Below are 24,313 nucleotides of genomic sequence, written 5' to 3'. Positions count from 1 at the left end.
GGTATTCTGGTCTGGTCAGACTTAGGAGTTTACTAATGTGTATGAAAAAGCCCACAATCCCACTCAAGTTGTACATGTTTGGAAAATGCCTGTGAAAACTTCTTGAAATTGTCCTGTGGTTTTAAGTGCTTACCAGGTGTTCTGGATGTTACTATGAGTTTATATCTTGTTCATGCAAGCAGCTGAGCAGTGCTATGAGAAGTAGAGTTGAGGCTACTTCTGTTGAAATCAGAGCAGAATGGAAGGTACGCAGAACTGGCTAAAAATGAGGCTGTAGAGGCTGGAGTGAAAAATGCGTAAGTGGACTTGGAGCTGGTAAGTGCTCACAAGATAGGGAGAAATGTAGTTTCCTTGAAGGTCTGGAATCCCAGTTTTGGTGGATGTAGAATACTCTATTTTGCTAAAGTGGCTAGCAAGTAAGATTAAAAAACAAACAAACAAACAAACAAACAAACCCAAAAAACCAAACCACTAAAAAAACCCCAAACCTATGAGTGGCATACGGTGTATGATAAATATGGAATTGGGAGTATATCAGCCTTGTCATCATGAAGTAACCTGTTTTATCAACACAAGGTGTAAGCAGAGAGAAAGGGAGTTTCTACTCTGAAACATTTGATATTTGTCTCCCGAGTATCTTTATTTACTGTTTATGTATTGTTCTCCGTGTCTTTTGCGTTATGGAACCACATTGCTCGGTGTTCGTTATCATTATCAGTAAAATAAATTCTAAACTTCAGTTGCTAGATATGATAATACCTAATAAAATTACTTGTACTCTTTAAAGTATGCTGTGACTGAGTAAAATATGAAGCGTGTATATAACTTCAGTATGCTTGCCTAGCTTTTGGCAGTCGGCTATGTCTTTTACTTGATTGAATATATCTAATTACTTATATTTTTCATAGATCTGTGTGTTTGGTAAGTCATCTATGAGATTATGTAGTACCTTTAGATGGCAAGTTTATCTGATAAACTTTTAAATTTCTAATACCAGTGTTAAAATTTCTTGAAGTAGCTTGTGCATACACATGTATTTATGTCTATTTATACAGAACTTTTCTGTATAATTTTTACATTAAGAAATACCTGTGTGTTTATGTAGTATAAAGTATATGTAATTTATGGTTATAGATTTTTGTACACTAAGCTTGTTCAACGATAATCTCTTTTTATTTCTATTTGCATTAATTATTGAGTGCCAACTTGTAAAATGAGCCTGTAAACAAAGAGTTATTTTGGAAATAGAAGAAAATAAGATATTCACTTATGGTTTTCTTTCAGGCACATCTTATTTATTTAACAGCGAGTCTTTTCTTATACTCTTTTACAGTTTACAGTAACTTGCATACTTACAGTACTTACATTAATTGGCATGTAAGGAACAACAGTTAAACAGACTCATACATATCCTTCCTGAATAATGCAGTAAGCTAAATGTGTTTGAAATTTAATGTGGTTTCATATTGGTAAATGGGATGTATTTGTGCATCATGTTGCTCATATATTAGCTATATTTAATGATAAATTTATGATAAGTACCTCATTGGTCAAAAGGTCTACACGTAATTGCAGTATTTTGTGGAACTGCCCGAAACTTAAAACTGTTAAGGTGATGAAAATCACTTTGAATTTTTGGAAAGTGTTGGTAGACCCAAACTTCATGTCAATTTGGTCTTCAGTTCTAGTAGTATAGTATTTTGACAAGGGACAATATTTTATACAGTCTGAAGACCAGATCTTTCACTTTTGTAAGTCATTACAGGTCAACTGAAGTTACTCCTCTTGAGGACCTGACCTCAAGTGCTAAATATACCAATTCTATCTTTTGCTAGGCAAAGAAGATGATGACAGTATATTCCCATGCACTCACAGCAGCAGTTTCATATATTTGATGAGCTCACATTCACAAGACATCACCCTATCCTGTAGTATACAGCCAGGTGGACCAGACATAACATAGTCCATAGTGAGTAAATAGTCCTACATTATATTAAGCTATATATCCATTACTTTCTAGGACTGTGATGACTGGCTGTTGGTGTTGGGGTGGAGGTATAGTATTAGGAAATCTTCCTGATTGATTAATCCAATAAAATGCTTTCTCTTTTTGTCATGTTGTTCTCCTATCCTGCCATATGTTCTGACAATTTCATCTTAAAGTAGCCACCTCTAACAAGGACACCATTACTATAATGTGCATTGTAGCCTGTTGTAAAATGGCAAAAAGTCTAAAGAAATTCCAGTGTATTCATTAAAAAATGATTTGTCTATAATTACTGCTGGTCATGATAATAAATAGAGAGGTATTTAGAAAGAAAATTAGCCAAAGTGAGCAAATAGGTCTCCAGACGTAACATACGGGTATGAACAAATGCTTGAAAGAATATTCTCAAACTGTTTAAGTAGTCTTTACATACTATAATCACAGAACCTGTTATTAAAATGACAGATATTTATTGTCGTGTTTATTTCTTGTTGCTAGCATAATACTTAAAATTCTAAAATTAAAGTATAATACTTAAAATATTGAAAACAAAGGCTGACCATACTGATAAAACTAATCTGTAATAAATTTGTACATTTAAAAGCTGCTGGGTTTGCATGAACAGGCCATATAGCCTAATTGCAAATCTAGACTAATGGCCTAGTGGTTTTGTGCTTGACCCCTCATTACCTGTATTCATGGAGTTTGCAGCTAAGGTGTTATTGTTAAGTACTATAATAGCTCCAAAATATCAAAGCTCATATTATGAATTATATATCCCAAACTCAAACACGCAACTAGTTCAAAGTCTAATGGTATATACAAGACTTACAAGTACATGTAATGTCTTCAGTTAACCAGATGGTGCAGTTGGATCGTGACAGGTGGACACAAAGTGGAATAGATGCAGATAAGAGCTAGTAGGATGAGGGGAATGGAGAACTAATCATACTAGAAAAGAGGTAGGCATGTTTAATCAAGGAAAGAAAAGGGCTGAGAAGAGGATATTGTTACTCTCTATGAATACTTTGGAGTAAATGACAGGGATATGGACAGCATTTTAAGCCAAAAGGCACAAAGGTAAATAGGTATATGCTGTCCATAATAATTTACAGAGAGACATAAAAGAACCTTTAAATAGTAACATCGGGGAGTTTCTGAAACAAGGTTCCAGTTTGAACATGGGCCGGGAGAGGTCAAACAGTTACCAAATTTTAAGACGGAGTTTCTTCAGTTCCTTAACAGAAATTACATCATGTGGCTTCGTAGCAGGTGACTGGACTCACTAACTCAGGAGTTATCTTCCAGTTCTGCGTTCTTTCCAAGAAAAGTCAAAGTCACAGATGCTCTGGCATTTTCAACTGCCAAAACCCCTGCAGTTGATAGGATTAACCTGCTAAATTTTGTCTGTGAATAATAGGAAATCTCTGTTTTCTCATCCACATTCAGTAATTCACACGTTACTACTATATTTGGTGATAGTACTACTTTTCCTAAACAGTGTCTTTTATACATGGAAACCACCATGGAAAATTCTTACTTTGAAATTCATGATGTTTGGACAATCGGTTGCTCTCACAGAGAGTCTCTTTGGCTTCATAGAGTCTTCAGGGGCACACCAGTCTGTTCTGTGATGCTGACTGTAAGTTCTGGGGTTCTACATAAATTTAAATAGCCCATCTTATTCTGTGATAAAGGAATTATGGTTTGTATCAGCGTAAAAGAAAATGAAGTGTAGACTGTGTCAAGTTACCTTATTTCAGGGGAAGGTTAATTGGAAATGCAGCTCTCACAATGTGTGATGAGGTGGAAGAAAATAACAGAAGTGACCACAGTCAATGCTCGCAGCCCACATGCATACCATTTTTCCATTTTCTTGAGCATTTATGGACAGTTGAACTGACACAGTGTGCAGCAAATGGATAGTTTCCACATCTTTCTGTGCATGCTGTCAAATTAATATGTTCATAAAATTACTAATAGTAAGTGCGGAGAAAGAAAAAATTATGTGTTTTGAAACTGTACTAAATGTTAAATGGAGTAAGTACACTGTGGCTGAAGACATAGTTCTGATGCTTGCAGAATCAACTACTTAATTAAATTTTTCACTTGTAAAATCTTAATTGTAATTTACTTTTCAAGAACACATACTTTGTGCAAAATTTAATTTCAGAGTTAAAATCTCAGTGAAGGGATGCCTCAATGCTTCTTTTGTCAGTGGAGTTAAATCTTGTACAGCTGTGCGTTTACACTTTTAATGCATGCATCATTAAATTAATACTATTTTCAAAGATTAATGACAGCACAGTACCTGCACTAAAAATTAAACAACTCCAGGCCAAATAGAACTCTTATGGTTCTGTGTATGTAGACATTGTCATTACTGTCGTGAGGAATAAATTAGGATTAAATCCAGCTTCACTCTGTGTGATCTTCAAGGTTCTGTGGGACCACATCTGATAATATTCCTTCACAGAAGCCTTTTCATGGTTTTAAATAAGGTACTAGTAAGAACTCCAGGACTTAGCCTTGTGTAAATATATATTCAAATTCTTGTGAATATTATTTTCAGGATGCCTGAAGTTATTTTATATGCCAGATCCTCTCCCAATTTCATTTTACATATAGCTGTATAATTGTTGTTGTTCTTCCAGCTGCATTAGCTTACACCCTTCTTACATAATCTCTTTATATTTTTATGGAGAAACATCACTAAACCACAAAGAAAATTGTCCTTTCCTTTTCAGGGTAGGTAGAAGTATTTTTATTCCACCTATTTTATCAGATTGAAATGTTTCATGGCACTCTTAAATAATCGTTATATTTTCCCGCCTTACCTTTTTGAATGTTTATTCATGTTAAGCAATCAGCTAAATAAGCATTTTAAACTGTCACCCAAGTTACTTAATGTACTGCCAACGTATACCTTGATGATTCATATGAACGGAAAGCATTCTATCCATATTTTCATTATTCTATCTGGATATATGCTCATTATAGAAGTGAGGTGAGGAGCCATTTGCATGTGTGCATGTATTGATATTTATGTAGGCATACAAACAAAAGGTTGAAACACAGGTAGGAGAAGATGCAGGAATTAATACTTGTTCTTTTTCCGGCCTTTTCAAATTAAGAAAATGTTCTGGTATTTTGGATGATTCTGTGGTATCAGCTCATTTCAACCACTTTAAAGACTTAATTGATTTAAAAAGCAAATTAGTTCTAAAAACCCAACAAATTTCTATGTATGATATCACAAACTGCGGAACTGTGAAAGGACAGGGAGTAAGAAAAGATCATAACAAGAAAAAAGTGTAGTAGAGTAACAAGCAGTTTGGTCTGTGCTGGTGGTTAGCTTAGCTGAATGTTATGTGCTGGTAGAATACACCACCTTGGGCAAGAAATGAAGTCTTGAATGTTTTGCTCATTTAATGACTTCCTGCAGCTGATTAGTCCAACTGCATTCTTTCTGGAGGAAACACTGCCTATTGCATTCTTTTAGTGTCGTCTTTTTAGCTGTTGTGTGTAGGTGTTCCTTTTGCAGAATGTATTTGAATCTCAGAGGCAGTTATAGTCTAGTCATAAGTGAAATAATCCACGTTTCTGGATTTTACCAGCATTTAACTGAATACTATTGGCTTCCCAGATAAATATGTGTAAAATCGTTGTTACTTCATCTCTAATCACAACTTTTTGATTAATCATAGAATCATAGGATGCTTTGGGATGGAAGGGACCTTTAAAGGCCATCCCGTCCATGCCCCCCTGCAATCCGCAGGGACATCTACAACCAGATCAGGTTGCTCAGAGCCCCATCCAGCCTGGCCTTGAATGTTTCCAAGGATGGGGCATCTACCACCTCTCTGGGCAACCCCTTCCAGTGTTTCACCACCCTCATTGTGAAAAATTTCTTCCTTATATCTAGTCTGAATCTACCCTCTTGACTTTCCCTTGGGTGGTCATGCAGAATTTGCCATGTGGTGCCGCAGCTGAGTAAGCATTTAAGATTTTCATTGTTAAGCTCACTTACAGTATAAATTCAGGTTTGAGTAAATGGCTTTTTTGGGTAAATCAGCATGTAATATTATCCTCAATAATATCACAATTTTTTTTTGAGAGATACATCCCTCAGTAAAAAAGGCTGCTTAGCCCATTCAGTCTTTTTATAACCAACGTAAGACACATGGAAGTAGAATAAAGTAACCTCTCACAGCAGAGGAACAAACTGACCTTTTAGCCAGGTAAAGTTGGATCAGATTCCTGGACTAACAGAGGAGTACGAAAAATGCTAAGGTGGTCTAGCATCTCTTGAGAGCTGGGAAAGAGCATATAACTGTGGGTACAGTGGTCAGTGAAATGCATGTTGCAGAAAGATTGAGTTTGGTATCATACAACAGATGACAAATGTTGGATGCATTTATAGTATTAGTATAACTGTAATGTATATTATAACTTAATTTTTAGACTGATTTATGAAATTCAGTTGTGATTGAAAAGTAAGGATGTGAGAGAGGATTAAAAAGAATCTCAGAAAGGAATGCACAATTAATTTCAAATCCATTGGAACTCCATTAAGACATAACAGTGAAAGTTCTGAATGAAGGATTATATAGCAGGATTGCAAAATGACAGTGCCTCTTTCTCATACCTAGTTAATTTAGCATTATTGCATGAGAAGAAATCAGATGTGTATTTTCTGAGCACTCTGTTGTCTGTCAGGCTGAAGTAAAGATTTGCTATCAAATACATAAATTATAATTTCCATTATGTAATTAAAAAAAAAAGTAGAACTTTGCAGTCAGTGGTGCTGTGTATTTAACTTCTGACAAGCCTCTTGCTACTGGGCCCTCTAGTTTTTTGAAATTTCTGAGAAGGTAGAGACCAAAACCATGGTACTGTAATCACGGAAAATTTATTTTATTGTGTGGTGCTTAAAACCATTGCCACATTTTCCCTAACTCATTCACTTACACTTAGGGAAATTTTGCAGTGTTAAGACAAGTTCAGCACGTATGTGTAATGTGGTCACTGTGTCTGAGAATGTCAAGCTGAATGAAATCAGTGGTATATATCGCTGACTACATGGAAAATGTGTATGTACAGGTTGAAATTAACATCAGATTGTCATGTAATGTCTTTCTAGTTAATTCTGAAGGATTATTTTAATTTTGGTTTATTTCCTGGTATTTAATATTTTAATCTAATCCACCTTTCACTTCCAACCACAGCTTTTTTTACCAGTGCCACCATAATTTCATTTTTTTTTTCTGATAAAACTGATACTGAATTTAAAAAGCATTAGCTGTAAATTCTTATGCTCTCATAAATTATGGTGCCCAATTAAAGGACCAAATATTAGAGGACTCAAGAATGGCACTACAGTTCTAATTACTTCAGTAATTCTTTTAAACTCAGTGTAAAATAAATTACTACTTACCAAAAATATTAGTGCAGAGAAAATGTACAGAGAAAATACAGTGTGGGCAAATGTTATGCTGCTTTCCCTGAAGTATTCAGGTGACCTTATTCTGTAACAACATGAAAAAATGATGTTGGGATAAGAAGGTCATTCAGACATCAAGCAAAAATCAGCCTTTGTCCTTTGCCATAGAGATTTCCAAGTATATATCAACTACTCTAGATAGGAATTCCTCAACTGATTCGATGTGTATGATATGTAGATTAAATCCAAGTAAATTTTCATTCCTGGAGATATAAATAATTAGATAGTTATGTAGTAAGGTGATAATCAAAGCCATTTTTGCACAGCACACTCCTTAAAGTACGATTTTGTCAACAAAATCTATTCGGTTATTAATAGGGATTTTCACATATACATGTGATTTTGGAATATTACAAAGAGTTGCAGATACAAAATGAAGCTATTTATTGATCAGAAGTGATTTTTTTTCCCTTGAGTCCATGCTCTGTCTGTAAAGTAAAAGTGCTGACTGCTGCACACTGCGGATGGCAGATTTTTTTGACAGCAAAGACCTGACTCTTCCCTAATCCATGTAGCTGCATTGTACGAATTACAAAGCTTATGTGACAGAACTGTTCTGTATTCCAAGAACTGCAACATACCTGTCATCAGATAGAAGCAAGAATGCGCAAGTCATCACTTTACTTCAGAAGCAGAACAGATGATTGAAATTATTTCTTACTACTAACTAATTCCCCTTTTAGTAGAGATAAGCTGCTTTGTTCAGCTGTAAATGAAACATTAGGGTATTAGCTGTCAAGCCAGAAGTATTGGAGAAGTTAAGATTTTATCAGCAGTAGTAACATTTTGGGCAATAAATTGTTTTGTTGGGCAGAATACTAATCTCCAGAGGTACAAAGAAACAAAGCTCATTAAGGTAAATGCTTAAAGCACACACACAAAAAGCAAAGAACAAAGGCTTATTACCTTTGTTTTGGGGATAGATAAAACATTTTCACTTTTTCATCTCTGTGTAGCACTGAAGAATTATGTGGTACTGTTATTAAATAGATGCATTTGTAGATGCGTAGAAAGCTTTCTGAATATATCCAAGGGACAAATGCATTTCTGAAATATCAACAGAAAGCTGTAGTAAGTGATGGCTTTTTGGAAATTGTTTTGTTTCCCTCTGGGTAAAATTAGGTATCTGCACATTGTCCTGTACTTAGCATTCATCAGATTAATAGACTAGCATTATTAAATGAATGTTTGAAATAGAGAAGAACAAATGTCTGAGTTACACTAAATATTTTACCAGTGTACATACCTAAATTAAGTTCATGAGGGTTTGTAGTGTAAAGGAGCAAGATGATGGGAGGAGAGGAACTGTGTTGGGGCTACAGCTAAAGAAAAACATACTTGGAGTGTGATGAAGGACTTATAGCTCTGTCAACCAAGGATGGACATAAACTTGCTATCAGAAACAGTTGAATAGTAAGTAAAATAGGTCGAAGGAATCTGTGTGTGTGAGCTAAAAAGCCAGAGTACAGCCTGCAAGTAGCCAGAGGCAGATACTGGTTTCCATCATTACTTGTTTGAAGTAGCATCTTAGAAAACTGTAAAATAGAAGTAAGTTTAATACACAATACAAAGAACAAAAACATGCAGCTGAAAAATTGCACAGAAGATTCCGTTAATAGCTGACACAAATGTCTTCAAAGTTTTCTCCGTGCAACATCTAGGATTTTGAAACACTAAAAGAGAGACAGCTTTCTACAGACGAGTCAAAAAAGATGCTTTACAAAGAACCAAGCAAAAATGAATAAAGTAGAAGACAATTGGCCAAAACATGGGTTATTTATTAATGGCTTTCAGTAGACAGGAAACAACATACAGCTTTTGGGGTGAAATCTTATATAGATAACAACAAAAAGTACTGAAGTCTGCTAGTTGTATTTTAACAAAGGCACAATTTTGTTTAAATACTGCTGTCAGTCACTGGATCATTGTTCAATGATGGACAGATCTTTTCTGATCTGCAACTTTGTTTTCCTTCTCTATGTAACAGAAATTTTAATATTGGCCCATCAGTATAATCTGCTTGATTTCGTGGGAATAAATACCATAATAGTCAGCTTTGTTTGTTATTGGGTAATACTGAAATTAATGAAGTTGCCATTTCTTCATTTGGGGTAATTGTGCTCATCTGAGGGACAAAGTATTACGGTTTGGTGAGGGAGGATTGAGTGATACTTTGTTTTACCATCTTAGGTCATGTTGTTAGCTATAAAGAATATTTTATACAAGTGCTTTATATGCACCCCCCAACGGTAAAAGAATAAAAAATTGATTTTAAGATTCAGATTTAATCTGAAGAATTCAGATTTTAAGAATGTAAATCTGCTGTATGCTGGCATGTTCCTTGTCCAGTCCTGGTTTCACTGTAGTGACCTGGAACAGCAGGAACCTTTAGGCTGTTGTTTTACTCCAGATACTGGATCAAATCAAGTGCAGCCTAGCTTTATTTTGGCACTTGCTGAAGGGCTGCTTTCTAATCTGAAAATAGTGCCAAGTCAGAATTCTTGTGCTATTGCTGAAGTTGCATAGGAACATGAGAAGTCCAAATGCAAATTATCAGAAGAACAAAGTTTCAGGACTTCTGGCTTTTAGTATGAGCTTTGCTATGCTATCTTTGGGGAAATCTTTCTTAGGTGTCTGAGCAGCTGGATGCCAGATTTAGATACAGAGGCTTCATTTTAAGAGATGATGCATGCTTCAGAAAAACCAACCAATCTGCAGAAATTTAAATAATCTTTGAAAATGTTGATTTCAACCTATCCTTTTTTTTTTTTTTCTCTTTATTTGTAAAATAGCATTAGCAGAGGGAAGGTACTGTGTAAGAGTAACCTATTATTGCTGGTTTTAGTAAAATAAGATTGGAATCTTTTGCATTGTGGACTCATCCCCAGGGTACTCTCAGTCACAGTTATACATGAGCTAAATTTCGTCTTATTAAGAGAAAAAAAATTCCCCAATTTTTCAATTACCATGATCAGCAAATGAACAAGAGCTTGACTATAATCTTCTCAAATGCATGGATTGGCTTTTAAGTCCTATAAACTATAACACCTCAGTGTGAATTTGTGAAAGCTGAGCTGTGGTGTGCAACTCCAAAGTGTTAATGGAACAGCAACTGGAAGATTCATTCATTAGGGATCAAATCCAGTCTTTATATTGGTGGAGAAAGTTGATATTTCTTTAGTTTATAAATCATTTTCCAAAGCAGCTTGTTTTCAGAGTTGTATATCAGTATTGAAAAGGCCTATCATGAAGATGAGTTAATAGAGCTGCTGTTAAGAAGCCAGTAAATCACAAGTTAATTACTTGAAGTAATGTAGGTAATTCAAGTATTTAGGATTTCAGTTATTGTTATATTTTGATATTAACAAAAAGATAATAGACAAATATATGTGTATGAATAACTATATAGTTCCTTTACTCTTAGGGAAAACAATCACGTAGGCTGAGCAGAAGCCTTGAGCTTCTGAAGCTAGGTGGCTGTGGGCAGAATGAGAAAGCGGATGTGCAGACATCTAGAAAATATTTGAGAATTTCCTCATTGCCTATCAGAGACATGGAGACTGTTTTTCTGTGAGCATAGGCTGTGGAAACCATAGATTTCAATGGCTCCTGTTTTTGCAGTTACTAAGCTGAATTAATTCTTGGCATGACGTGAAAGCCAGTATAGTACACCTGCACTGGGCTACAAGCCTTCTCCTTTACTTTCATGTGAACTGGAGGACAGAAATTCCAAGGCTGTACAAAATTCATAGATTAAGAAGATTCCTTCCTGGAGTGCTTCTTATTACACAGTATTTCTAGAGTCACAGAACACTTTTTTGAATGTATTTAAAAGACAGTAGTAGAAATTTGCGATGTCCTAGATTCATCCTATGTGTTTCTGACATTGTAGTCATTGTATGCAGGATGCTTTTAGTGCTGTAGCAGTTCACAAGTATTTGGATGAAGACAGAAGTGTATTGGAAGTGGACATTGGTAGCATATGAAATACACATTTCAGCCTGGACCATAAACTTGTTCCTGATTCTGAAACATAAGGTAAAAGGGTCTATTCTAATTTTTAACTGATATTCTAAAGTAATTTTAATCATGCTTTTGTCTTGTTTCAAAGCATAAATTTAGTTTTAAATACACACTTCTTTTGGAAAAATGATTGGCAATTACTGAAATATTCAGAGACCTGGATTGTTTCACATATTTAAAGGTGGCTTGTTTTTATCTGACATCTGGTTAAGCTTTGGGTATGTTACTGCCGTGAATCGCCAGGAAACAAAACAACAAAAAAAAAATCAGTTGAAATATTTTCTTTGTTCTTTTCTACTTTTGGAGTTCATGGAGCAGCTTGAAAGTGGACACAGCTCTGAAAAAAAACTAAGTTTGTGTTTGTTGTTAAAGTGGAGGAGGAGAGTTTTCTGTGAATATCAAGTTCCAGAATCTGTGAATTTTGACAGCAAATATATGGGATATGGTCTCATGATCCAGGAAGCCTGGCTTTTAGGATTTTTAGTACTGCATCAGAAATGCCATGCTAACAGGGTACAAGGTGCTGATGTGATAGAAACTTCAACAGGCTTGCTTTGTACTGACAGGTGCAACCCAAATCAGGCATTCTCTTACTGTGTCACTCTAACTTTATGCAAGATCAGGTATTTCTGTCTTCTCCCAGCTTTCATAAAGCCAGCACAAAAACCCCTCTGAACCATGTGTTCTAGTTTATTGGGTAGATATACAGCTATACTTAAGTTGCTAAGATTTGTACTGCAGGTAATCCAGCAATGTACAGATCTGGTAGCAGTGATAGGCAAATCATAACAGCTTCAGAGACAGTCAGGAAACCTCTGAGGATGCATGCTTTTGCCAACATTTTAAACTGGCATGAGCTAGCACCACTGCTATAAAAGATGCAATAGTGCTTCAGCCAGCTTGCTTTGCAGTACCCTCTTTCCTGGGCTGGGAGGGGCAGCAGCATAGGAGTCTCCCAGAGGATTAGGTCAGGGACTGACCTCCTGAAATATGGCTGCACTGGCTGAGCATGGTCCAGCAGACTATGACATAAAATGCCAATAATGTTACTATGTAATGTTACTATAAAATGCCAGTAACGTTGGTACTTTCATGAAGTCGTGCACAGAGAACATGAAAAAATAACATCCGGTTGACCACTTTGTCAAACTCTAACATGCAGTTAAAGAAAAGTACATATTTGGGACCTTTGTGAAGTGAGACTCAGAAACGTAGGAAGCCAGCTGTATCTTCATATATATCTTTACTGGCAAAAAATCAGTATCTTAAATTTGTGATTTCTGGAAATGTACTGATTTTTGACATTGATCCGAATTAGTCAATGAAAACTAATGTGAGTACAGTGCAGAATGTGGCACTTGAGTATGCTGGAAAGGGTTGCAGCACGAGGCTAGAATCTTCTGTTTAGTACATCAGTGCAGTTGTCTTTTGTTTGAGCAGTATGCTCAAGAAAGGGAGAGAGAAAAGTTAGTAAAATTGTACATTTAACCTGTCAGAAAACCCCTTGAAGTGGTAGAAATTTTTATAATCTCTGTACAAAATAGTCAATGAATACCTTACACTGTGTTTCATAAAATTGCTTACTGCAATATTTACTGATAAACCGTCAAGTGTTTTATACCCTCTCACCTCTGTTATTTCATTTGTATAATGTTTCTTTTTAATGTCAACCCTTTGCCTTAACTGCTTGGGTTTATATCTCAAGGCAGCAATGATAAATGAAGAAAACAGTAATGATACTTTGGTTGCTGCTGGGGCCAGGTTTTGCAGCTTGTTCTTGGATCTTGCAGATTTTGTACTCTACAGTATAAATCCACCGGCATACTTTCACTGCCAAACTTAAATGGAATTTTTCGAGTCCACTGTAGTCCTCTGTGTTCTTTATCCATTTGCATCCTTTGCATAATTTTCATTTCAATGAAAACCTCATCATCTTTCCTATGTCAGTGGGTTTTTTTCATTTGTACTGTGGTTTAGAGACCTAACTTTGCTAGCCAGGAAAGAGAATAATGGAGGGGAAGTACTGAAAAAACTGTGATGTTGTTCTGTTCATATGGCTTCTGGATAAATCCTTGAATTACTGTATTGAAGATGCTTGAAATTTTACAGTCTTTGCTGACAGGAAAACTAGGAGAATCTATCAGCAGTGCACAGTGGATGGGCCACATTCCTCAAATAATCCAGTCAATTAAAAATTGATTTTTGTTCTAGGCAGCATGGTGGTAATGTAGTGGAGAGACAGTATATGCATTACCAACAGAGCTCACATCAGTTAAGTGATATTTAGGTGATCTTCTGTCATGGGAGAAAGCAGTGCAGTTGATGATCTTTACTACTGAAGAAGCTAAATTGAAGTGTCAGATACCAGAATTGCATTTTATTTCTAATATGTTGGCCTGCCAGCCTGGGAGAAGCTATGTGAAGTCTGTGAATACAAAGGGACAAAAGTGCTAAATCTAGCAGAAACCGAATGGTTTGGGGAAGATTAAACTATAACATGGCTTTTAGAGCCTTCAAGTAAATGCATTTAAAGAAATTGAATCCTGAACTCCAGTTGCTGGACCTTTTGTCTACTACCTTTCTCCCTTTTTCCCGACAGCAGATCTAAAGTAAACGAAAGATATGCATGATCTAAATTGCATCAATCTTATTTATTAAAAGAAAAAGAGGTTATAATGCCACTGAAAAGTTAGAAAAAACCTTTTCTTAAGGTAGTTGAACTGAGAACAAAAAAAGCCTAAGCTGTTCATTGAAAAATTTGTTTACCTCAGATTTGCAAGATTCTGAGTTACAGAATGTAAAGAGGTATCCCTTTCTAATAGTGGAAACGTCGAAACGTGTGGTCGTGCAGATTGGACTGTATCCTCAATATGTATTGTGAGCCTGTGCAGTGCTTATTTTGGAGAGACACACAGTACCAGCTCACAAATCTGAAATTAGTCTGGTCTTGTCTTCATTCATTAAAGCATCTAGTGTTAATGATAGCTTTGTCAACTTTCCAACAGAATAGAAAACATGCAAAAAGGTTTATCTGAAGTTCTTAGTAACAACAGGATGCTGAAGTCTCATCTACTTTCAGTCATGAGACAGCACAGTCAAACACCATGACACTAAAGGTGTAACTTAGAATTTTTTTAACAGGATGCAGGATTTTGCCTTCATTTTCTGTCAAAAGCAGTTGTAGGATGTCCTGGTGTGTCTGTGCTTCACCTGCAAGGTGGTGGCATTTGAGTGGTGGGTTAAGTGATACACATTACCCGTCGTCAGACCTCTCAGAGGTTTTGTGAGGTTCAGTTTCTTAATGCCTGTAAAGTGCTCAGGTGAAAAACACTGGAGAAAGTTTAAGTAGTCCTGCTGTTTAAAGTTTAGATCCTAATTTTAAATGGATAGTGTTATGTCTATGCTTGCCAGAAAACTGTGTCGTGGTAATATTTTAGTAACCTATGGACATACATCTCACATCTTGGGTTAGCTTTCAGCATACAGTATTACCTGTTTGTAAAATGAATATATCAAAGATAGGCTGAAATGATGACCAATGGTCTGCAAGGTATTTCAGAACATGTGGTTGTAAAGTAATCTCATGCTGTATTTCTGAACACTGCTTGACAAACATGTTTGACATCTCGAAGCCAAATTACGAAGGGAACAGTGCATTTGTAAACATAACAATCCAAAATTGTTTTCAATAGAAGAGATTGGTACAAAAAGTGTGAATATTGGTCATCAGTACAATTACTCTTAACATCATGTTTTGTTTTAACATAAATTTTAATGAGTTGAAAGTCTTCTGTAAAAGATGATCTCACCTGTGTCAGTAGTTTTCTTCATTAATTTATTCCTAGACTGCATAAAGAGAAAATAAATCAAATCACAAATGCTTTTTAAAGGTTATTATTTGGGTAAAATGCTGCTGGGTTTTAGTGCTTTGGTAGTGGAAGAAAAAAAGAAAACAAAAAAAAAGATGTTTCTGGGCTTCAAAACTCTTCAGCATGATTTGAATACAAGTGGCTAACTGTGATAAGTACATTAGGCTCCCTTCTGTTAATTCCAGTATTTCAAACGAGACTAATTTGACAGCCACCGGCTCATAGTATGCTAAATACTTCCTATAGTATTACTTTGAGAAGAAGTCCCCTTCCCTCCACCCTGTGAATACTTTTTGATAGGACATTATAATTTTAGAAGCTCTGCACCACAAGCAGATAATATCTAATTACGTACTAGTTCTCTGTTTAGTTTGGATGATTGCTCTCTGCTAATGACTAAATTGAAAAGGTTTTACCAGTCATTGACAGAGCCAAGTACAAAATGTGATCAGATACTTTCTCTAAAATGCCTTTAAAAACATGTGTGTTATTTCATTGTATTTTTTTTTGTGTAGAGATGTCAGTTTACTTGATCTGTTGCTGTGAGTGACAGTTAATTTATTGTAAATATGAAATCTTTTCTTTCCTCTTGGTTGTATTAAATGGATGGCTTTTTTTAAAATTTTATTTACTGTTCTTTTTTCACTAGAATAGTGCAAAACAAGCTGCATACTAATCTCAAGACTAAAGCTAGATATTGTGGTTATTGTAATATGGTATTTGATGTTAAAAAAAATACCCACTGATGTTTTGTAAAATACAAGAAATTGTCTATTTTCATGTTAACTTGAAGTTCCTGCTTTGTGAATAGTTTAAGAAGCAACTTCATCAGAAGTATTTATACAAAAAGTACTAGAGTTGTAGTAACTTTTCTTTTATGTTATTATTGTAGTTTTATCCAAATTCCACCAGGTGCTGCCAAAGAACATACAGCCAAAGCAAAGTTTACAGCTTAAGTGGAAGTTGCTTAGAACATATGTGCACGCTTTCATGAATACAGCCATCAAAACCTTTTTCAGAAGAAGGAACATCTTCCCTACACGTTTAAGAGCATGCCTCTTTTCTTTGCAACTAAGCACTAGGAATCAAACGATTTGACACAGAGTGACATCATTTATGGGCATCATGTTCTTAAAAATGCACTTTTTCTTATGACATGAAGATATTCAGGAGCCACTTGCTCACTCCCCCCAGTGGGATGGGGGAGAGAATTGGAAGAGTAAAAGTGAGAAAACTTATGGGTTGAGATAAAGACAGTTTAACAGGTAAAGGAAAAGCCGCACGTGCAAGCAAAGGAAAACAAGGAATTCATTCACTCCTTCCCATCGGCAGGCAGGTGTTCAGCCATCCCCAGGAAAGCAGGGCTCCATCACCCCCTTCCTTCTTCTTCCCCCGACATTATATGCTGAGCACGACATCATATGGTATGGAATAGCCCTTTGGGCAGCTGGGGTCAGCTGTCCTGGCTGTGTCCCCTCCCAGCTGCTTGTGCCCCCCAGCCTCCTCGCTGGTGGGGTGGGGTGAGAAGCAGAAGAGGCCTTGACTCTGTGTAAGCACTGCTCAGCAGTAGCGAAAACATCCCTGTGTTATCATCAACACTGTTTTCAGCACAAATGCAGAACATAGCTTCATGCTAGCTAGAAAATTAACTCTATCCCAGCCAAAACCAGCACAACAGGCTATAGGTGAATAATACACTGTTTTAACAAGTAGTTATAGACTTTTGTAAATATTCCACTATGTTGCTGTCTTAATTTTGGGTGATGGGGTATTTTTTTAGTGAGATGTTCAAATTATTAAAGTTTAGTGTATTTGGTGGTTTGGTTTTGCTTTATTTTTTTTCCATTCCAGTAAGCAAAGTTGCTATAGACACTTTCTTCCTACTAACTTTGGTAAAGATGTTTCTTTCCTTTCTTTGTTTTTTGTCTTGCTGAGTCAGGACTTTTGTGTATCACAAGTCAGTTCTGTTTCAGGTTTTATCTCATTCTGAGAAGAAAATGTGCTTCCAAAAGCCAGGGTTTGCTTGAGGTAATAAGAGCCCCAAACTTGTGACTGATCACAACAGTGCAGTGCAAAATGCTCAGGCAAACAGCACTCGTAGCAGCAGGAATCAATTCAGAGACTTGGCGCAGAGCAGTTTCTATCCTGCCTCCCTGGTGAGTTCAGCCATTGTGCTTATGACATAAAAAGCAATGTGCATTTTAATTGCTATACTTATTTTTGAACTGTTGCTCAAGTATTAGTATGGTTTAAGTCAAAAAGGCTGGATTGTGGACAATGCGGTGTCAGTTGTCAGAAAAGGTGTAATCAGCATCTGCTAGTGTTGGTGATGCAAAAAAACTGTATTAGCTGCTGCATTGGGCAAGGAACTTTAAGGGATTAGCCTCGTTGCAGGTAATCACTAATCACTAGAATGGTAGCATTACGTTCTATAATGCTGTGTTGTTTTCTTTTGTGCTTTATTTAATTAAAGCCTTGAGTTTATTGTCATGCACAAATGGTTTAAATTTGAATGTTTATTGAATGTTCGACAGCAAAAATGAAACAGATTCTTTGGGGTAGTCTGGCATAATCAGTGTGGATTGCAAAGATAAATATGGTTAAGGGAAAAGGAAGGAAAAAACCGAAATGAAAAGTAAAAAAAAAAAGGAAAAAAACGAAATGTAGCCGTTACTTTAAGCAGAAATATATTCAGAAATGTGACTGTAGCTAAGTCTGCACAAAGAAACTCCTTGCTTGTAAGAAATCCATGACAGTGACTTCAGCTGGCGGTATTTAATTAATTATTTATTGAGCATTATGTTTGCCTTCCCTTGGGATATGATCTTCCTTGTTGTGTGTCTCCTCCCACCAAAAAGTGTTAACTAATTATTTGAATATAGCATATTTTAATTACTTCATATCTCAAAAAATGTTAGTATGTAAGTACTTTTTTTCTTTTCATAACTATACGTGTATAATAGATGGCTCAACATTACTATAGCTTTCCTGGGTTCCTGTTTTATCGCCATCCCAATGTGCTTGACAGAGAGGGAGGAAAGGAAAAAGAGGAAACATAAATTATCCTACCGATGCAAGATTAGATCAACATTTAAGCTAGTAGGTGTAATACAGATGCTGTGATCAGGTGCTCAGAGCCAAAATACTCACAGTCCTCGTGCTATTCTAATCAAAGGTACTGAAGATTGAGCAGTTCTCTGATGTGGTCTTATCAGTTTGAGTATAATGTAAATCCTGTTACAGCAGCTTTGTCCGATCTGCCTGTAGCTTTGTTCTGAACCTTTCAGTAACAGTTCACTGAAGCAGAAAGAGCCCTGTGAATTGATATTATAAACCTGCATGGTTGCTTTATTCATTGTTGAAGCAACAGAATATAACAGAAGTATTTATTTTAGTGGATTGAGGATACTTTTTTCTTTTTTTTTTTTTTTTTTATTCTATCAGCGTGAGCAGGGGAAAAATGTTCTAAATGCAAAAGAGGAAAAGCTAATACTATAATCATATCCATACCCATTTGGAGCACAATCCCATTGAAAGATAATGCAGAATACTATATGTTTAATTTATTTTACACATTCAGAGAGATTGTTAAAATCCCAAAGTGTTGTTATTTCCTGCTGATGTAGAAAAAATATCATGTGACACTATTATAATCAGGAAATAATAGTCATGTGAAATAAAAGCTTCTCATAATGCACTTAGTCTTCCCAGACATCTGTATATTTCTAAGCACCACCTACCTGCTCTATTTGGGGCTGAGATGAGCCTTAGAAATTCAAAATTGCATTGTATTCACTTTCTTGCTGATGGGCATTCCTTACTGAAGTTCAAGAGCATGAAATTTCTCTTTAGTCTCACTGCTTTGATATGGTATTTGCCTAATAATCAAACAAATTAAAGTGTGGGAAAAAAATGATAAAACTGCAATATCTTAAAATTAAGAAGCTGAAATATTAAATTGAGTTCCTTGTAATAATGCTGTGGTGCAATGTTGACCCTTATTCTTGATAATCAGTTTTTATGTTGTGCATCAATAAGCAATATTACAGCTTTGGGAATTCGAAAGAAGATATGCGCTATTTGAACTTTAAAGTATCATGTAATGTAAAAATTCTGGCTTTATACTTTAAAGATATTCTGGAGAGATTTAATTGACATTTGCAAATTATGCTGATATGGAAGCCCAGCTTTATTTGTAGATGTTTGTATATGCTATCAACGAGTTCTGCTGCTTAAGACACGTTTTCTGTCTTGTGTGGGGATAAGAAGATTTACAAAGTTAGTTCCATTACCACTAAAAAGTGTTTCAAATGGAAATCTTTCTAAGACGAGAGTTATTTAAGATAGAAATATTTTTGTACACTGCTCTTAAAGTTTCATGTTCAGTTTTTAAAAATCCTCTGATCAGAAAGTTAGGGTAGTGAATACCTGGGGGGGGGGGGGTTTGTGTATGTGTGTGTGTTAAATATTTTAAATAACTAGGAAAAAATGGTATACTAAACTCTTTTATGGAAAAAAAATAAGCTTGTCACCTCTTTATTGAAATTAATAGGTGTAAGAGTTACTTTTGTGGAGAAGTAATGTATTTAAATTTCATATTTCGTATTTGTCTTTCAATTAAGTTCACATAGTATTCCATGAAAAGACAGGCTTTGTTTTGTTTGTGTGGTTTTGTTTTTTTTTTTTTTTTTTTTTTTTTTTATCTGATGGCATAAGCAACCACAGAAAACCAGAGGTCAATGCCTATCTTCAAAATAAAAAAAAAAGTTATCCGATGCACAGTCCTGCATCCAGACCCCCATTGGGGGAATCCTGTGTCTGTTTGGAGCACCTGAGTGAAGGGTAGAGCTTTTGTAACTCAGTGGGAGAGCGGGATGTGCCACGTGCCAGTCCTGTCTCGGAACCTGCAAAGCAAAGTAAGCCTGAAAGCTCTGAAAGAACTAAATTGTAATCAAAGAGAGATGGATGGTTTTGTTTAAATTATGAGAATTGTAGGTCCACAGTGCTTCACGTGTAGTGTAAGCAGCAGAAATCAGAAAAAGTTCAGGTGGATACACAACAAAGTCTGAGAAGTCTTAGTATGTGACATAAAAGCTGTAGCTGCCTTATGGGATGAAAAGTGAAAGGGTGTTTCGTTTTCTTTTATTTTCTTTTTAAAAAATTTTTTGGCCAGGTAGAATAGTAAGAAAGGAAAAATATTTTTGGTTAATTTCACATATTTAAACAGTTTTAGTGTGACAGGAATGCTGCTGATTTTCCATATGTAGCCGTTCCTCTCTTTACATATCAAATAGCTGTATGAGCTTTCCTAGGATGAGTATTGTTATTAATCCTTGACAAAGGTCCCAGAGGTTTCAGTGAGAGTCTCTGAAACAGTAGGCAGTGCAGATGTAAACTGGGTAAAAAAACACAGCAAACTGTGAGTCTCAGATGGTTATTAATTTCTTCATTCTCACTTTAAATTCCAGCTAAATAAGTCCGACAGTTGTAAACACAGTAAAATGTAAAAAGGAATAAATGGACTTAATTTTGCAGAATACTAACTTTTTGGTATGTACCCACAACCTCATCAATCCAGATGTTTTGTGTATTGACCACAAGGCACTCACATCCCTAGATTACAAAAACATACCTGTGTGTACGAGCAAGATGAATGTTTAACGAGTTTAGTAGTCAGGTCTTCTGTCTGCGATCACTGTAAACATTTGCATTGATTAGAAGGAAAAACAAGGCCTGTTTGCAAGGCCAGAAAGTTGAATTGCCTCAAGTTAATTTGTTTGTTTGTTTGCTTTGTTACATTTACGTGTTTTTTATTATTAGACTTTTTTCTTCCAAAATAAATTTTAGGCATTTCTGAAAGGATTATGGAAAAATAAGATGTGTATATATGTATATATATTTATGTATCTCTGTCTTCTGAAGTTTGTGGACTTTCTTGCAGATCTGTTTTCGTATTGAATCTTCACTCTGAAACAATTCCTCCCAGTTCGTACTCTATAGAGCTGTAATATTTGTCCAAGGATGAGCTGCATTCAACATTTTGTTAACTGAAATGGGAAGTGACAGACTGACTAAAAGAAAATCTCCGTGCCAAAGAAACAGATATTACTTCTTTCTCACAGATTACTGTGTGCCTGGACACTGAAGACTCTGAGATTGCAGATGCACTAAGGTTTCATATTGATCCATGTTAGACTAATTTGATCAGAAAAGAGACTTCTGTATCATGTTATTTTCTCCTATAGTATTTGATTGAGATGGTCAAACATGGAGAATATTTTGCAGGAAAAAGAGTGATTGGAAAAGAGAGACATTAAAAAAATAATACAGATTTGTTAGATATATTTTGTTTGCATTGATTTTCACTCTGGATATATATCTTTTGATGGCAGCTGTCTTCAAAATAATAGCATAATAGATAATACTCTGCTACATAATTTTGTATTTTTATTACTGCTTTTTACTGATATTTGTAGGATAATTTAACCATTGAAGTTGGTCAGTACCTGCACGCTCAGCAAAGATGTTTTTCTTTATTGCATTTTCAATGTTTTTTGGCAAAATGTGAGAAAGCCATAGTTATCATGCAAGAATATGAAGTTGAAAAACATCTGAAGAACTGCAGAGGAGATTCTGCAACATGATCATGAGAAAGTATAAATTATATTCTAGTCTTGCAGAAGTAGGTCTTGAGCTACAGGGACTGCTCCATCCAACACAAGAGAGCCTACTGTCTGCTTTGTAGTTCAGGTTTATCAGACTGTGACTTGACAGATCAGATCCAGTGGTGATCGTGCTTGTTTGAGGAGTCCCTGTCCTTGATGGTTTGCTTCCATGCTGCAAGAACGGGAGGAGCCAGGGGATTATGAAGTACTGGGAAATTATCACAATTCCAGATATTCCTTTGTCACGTTTGTTTCGGAAGAACTGGGAGCCTTGGAAAAAAACAGGCAATGGTAATTCAGAGCCTCCTATGCATAGGGAGAAGGGATGTTAGGGTGCTTATGTCCGACTGCATTTGCTGTTCTCCAGGTCCTTCACCATCTTACTGGTTGGGACAAGGAATAATATCAACTAATTGGCATTCATCTCTCCCAACTCTCCCAGGCTTTCTACAAGCCTGAATGAGGAGGCATGCCCTGCTCTCCCTTTCCTTAGTCATAGCAGGCAGCATGCATTTTATATAAAGAGTCACCACTTTAGGGACATACAGCTTGGCTAAATTGAAAGAAGTCCAGTGGGATTTTTCTTGCCGATCTTTACTTGTGTAAAGGAAACAGATGAACTGAAAACTATGTTGTCTAAAAGTTTAATATTAAGAAATAGGAAACCATTATCTCACTGTCATTCCCTGGCTAATATCCTAATTTTGTTACCGAACTTAGTATTGTATGTCTTCTGTCCAGTTGAATAAAAATTAGACCAAAAGCATCCATTTTGTATAAACTGAAAAAAAACTGGTTGTGTAGTAATGCAGTATAAGCCTCAGTGAGATGGAAAGGGTAGTCATCACATCATTTGCAGAGCAGTTACTGGTTTTACTTTTGCATGCAGTTATGTCTCAGGACAGGGAAAATGTTGTATATTGCTTTCTTTTCCTTTTTTTTTTCTTGACTCATGAGATAGCATGCTTTGTCAAGAGTGCATTTGTTAGTCTCACTGTCATATATATATTAAAGACATAACAGGATCCTACTGCACTATCAATTGCTTTTCATTACCCTTGTCTTTGCTTGCAAAGGTCATCACCTTACATGTGAATCAAATTTGGAAAAGAGTATTTTCTTTAGAATTGGAATAGTAGTCTGAATTAAAAGGCAGTGCTGTTTGAGAAAGTTAAGATAACGTATTCCTGAGCCTCCTTTTAACTCTTACATAAAGTTAATTCAGCACCTTTGTGTGGGCAGATTGTATTCTTTCCTGTCAGAGTTGCAGTTGCTTTTGTTTTGTTTCACATTTGAATAATACATTTGATTACCATGGCAAATGTTGCAGTGTATGCATGCCTGACTGTAGTGCCTAATTAACTGATGATAACAAGGCAGGATTGCCCTCTTCTCTTTCATAAGCAATCATATACATGACAGTTCTTTTATCTTTCTTCAAAATTGACTTGCTCTCCTGACCCTTAAGCAGCTCCTGTTTTGTGTGTTTACCTCTGATGTCTTTGCAAGACTGTTAATTTTCTGTGGCATATCCTATCTGGTTGTAATTAACACATCGAACAGTGAAGAAATAGTTCTGCTTGCAGATGCCTAATGGAGGAATGCTTTCTTCCAGTAATTATACAGCTTCATTTTACTGATTTGCATTGACCTACAAGGATCTTTTTTTTTTTTTTTTTTTTTTTTTTTTTTTTGAGAACATCTACAGTGGTATAGTCCTATTTAGTTAGGGAAAACAAACTAAAAAATTAGGTTAATTTGCTATAGTTTACCTACAAATATACAGTAAACTTAGAAGTAGTCAGTGGTAAGTTTGGTAAAGGTTTGCATTTAGCAAAGTTAAATTGGAGGTAAACAGTGCTGTCTTCTTGCATGTATTTAATCCTGAAGTCGAAGGCCTGTTCTTATAATTAGAAACTTCAAGAAGCACTTGACCTATTTTAAGGAAGCATGAAAGTCACATGTATATAAAGCAAATATTTTCCAGCATTGTATCTTAAAAAAACTGAACTTACATTTCAAATAAATAAGACTAGGATTTCTATTTATGGTTTTATAGCTAGACTGAGATTAAAGCCATAATGAATACAAGTTCAAAGAGAGGAAGGTATAAGAGAAAAGGTTGGTAGTTACAGCAATAAAAACAGGGGCAAAAAGAACAGCTTTTCTGAAGGACTCAGGCTGGAATAATAATGATAGAATTGTCTAAATCGATATATCTCTTGTCAGCCTCACGTCTGATGTTTGAATCAGTCAGGCCTTTTCT

The 24,313-nt window shown here is 35.7% G+C and overlaps 1 protein-coding gene across 10 annotated transcripts in view; it reads left to right on the top strand.

Moving 5' to 3' along the window:
• The window catches only part of RBFOX1 (RNA binding fox-1 homolog 1), a gene marked incomplete at both ends in the record, with an annotated part of 1,359,850 nt that overhangs the window by 1,122,752 nt on the left and 212,785 nt on the right, over nt 1-24,313 (top strand). The window lies entirely within an intron of this gene.

Source organism: Platalea leucorodia, assembly GCF_965183815.1.
Source record: "Platalea leucorodia genome assembly, chromosome: 5".
Classification (NCBI taxonomy): domain Eukaryota; kingdom Metazoa; phylum Chordata; class Aves; order Pelecaniformes; family Threskiornithidae; genus Platalea; species Platalea leucorodia.
Note: the sequence above shows the minus strand (reverse complement) of the source record. Positions and strands in the feature narration are given on the sequence as shown.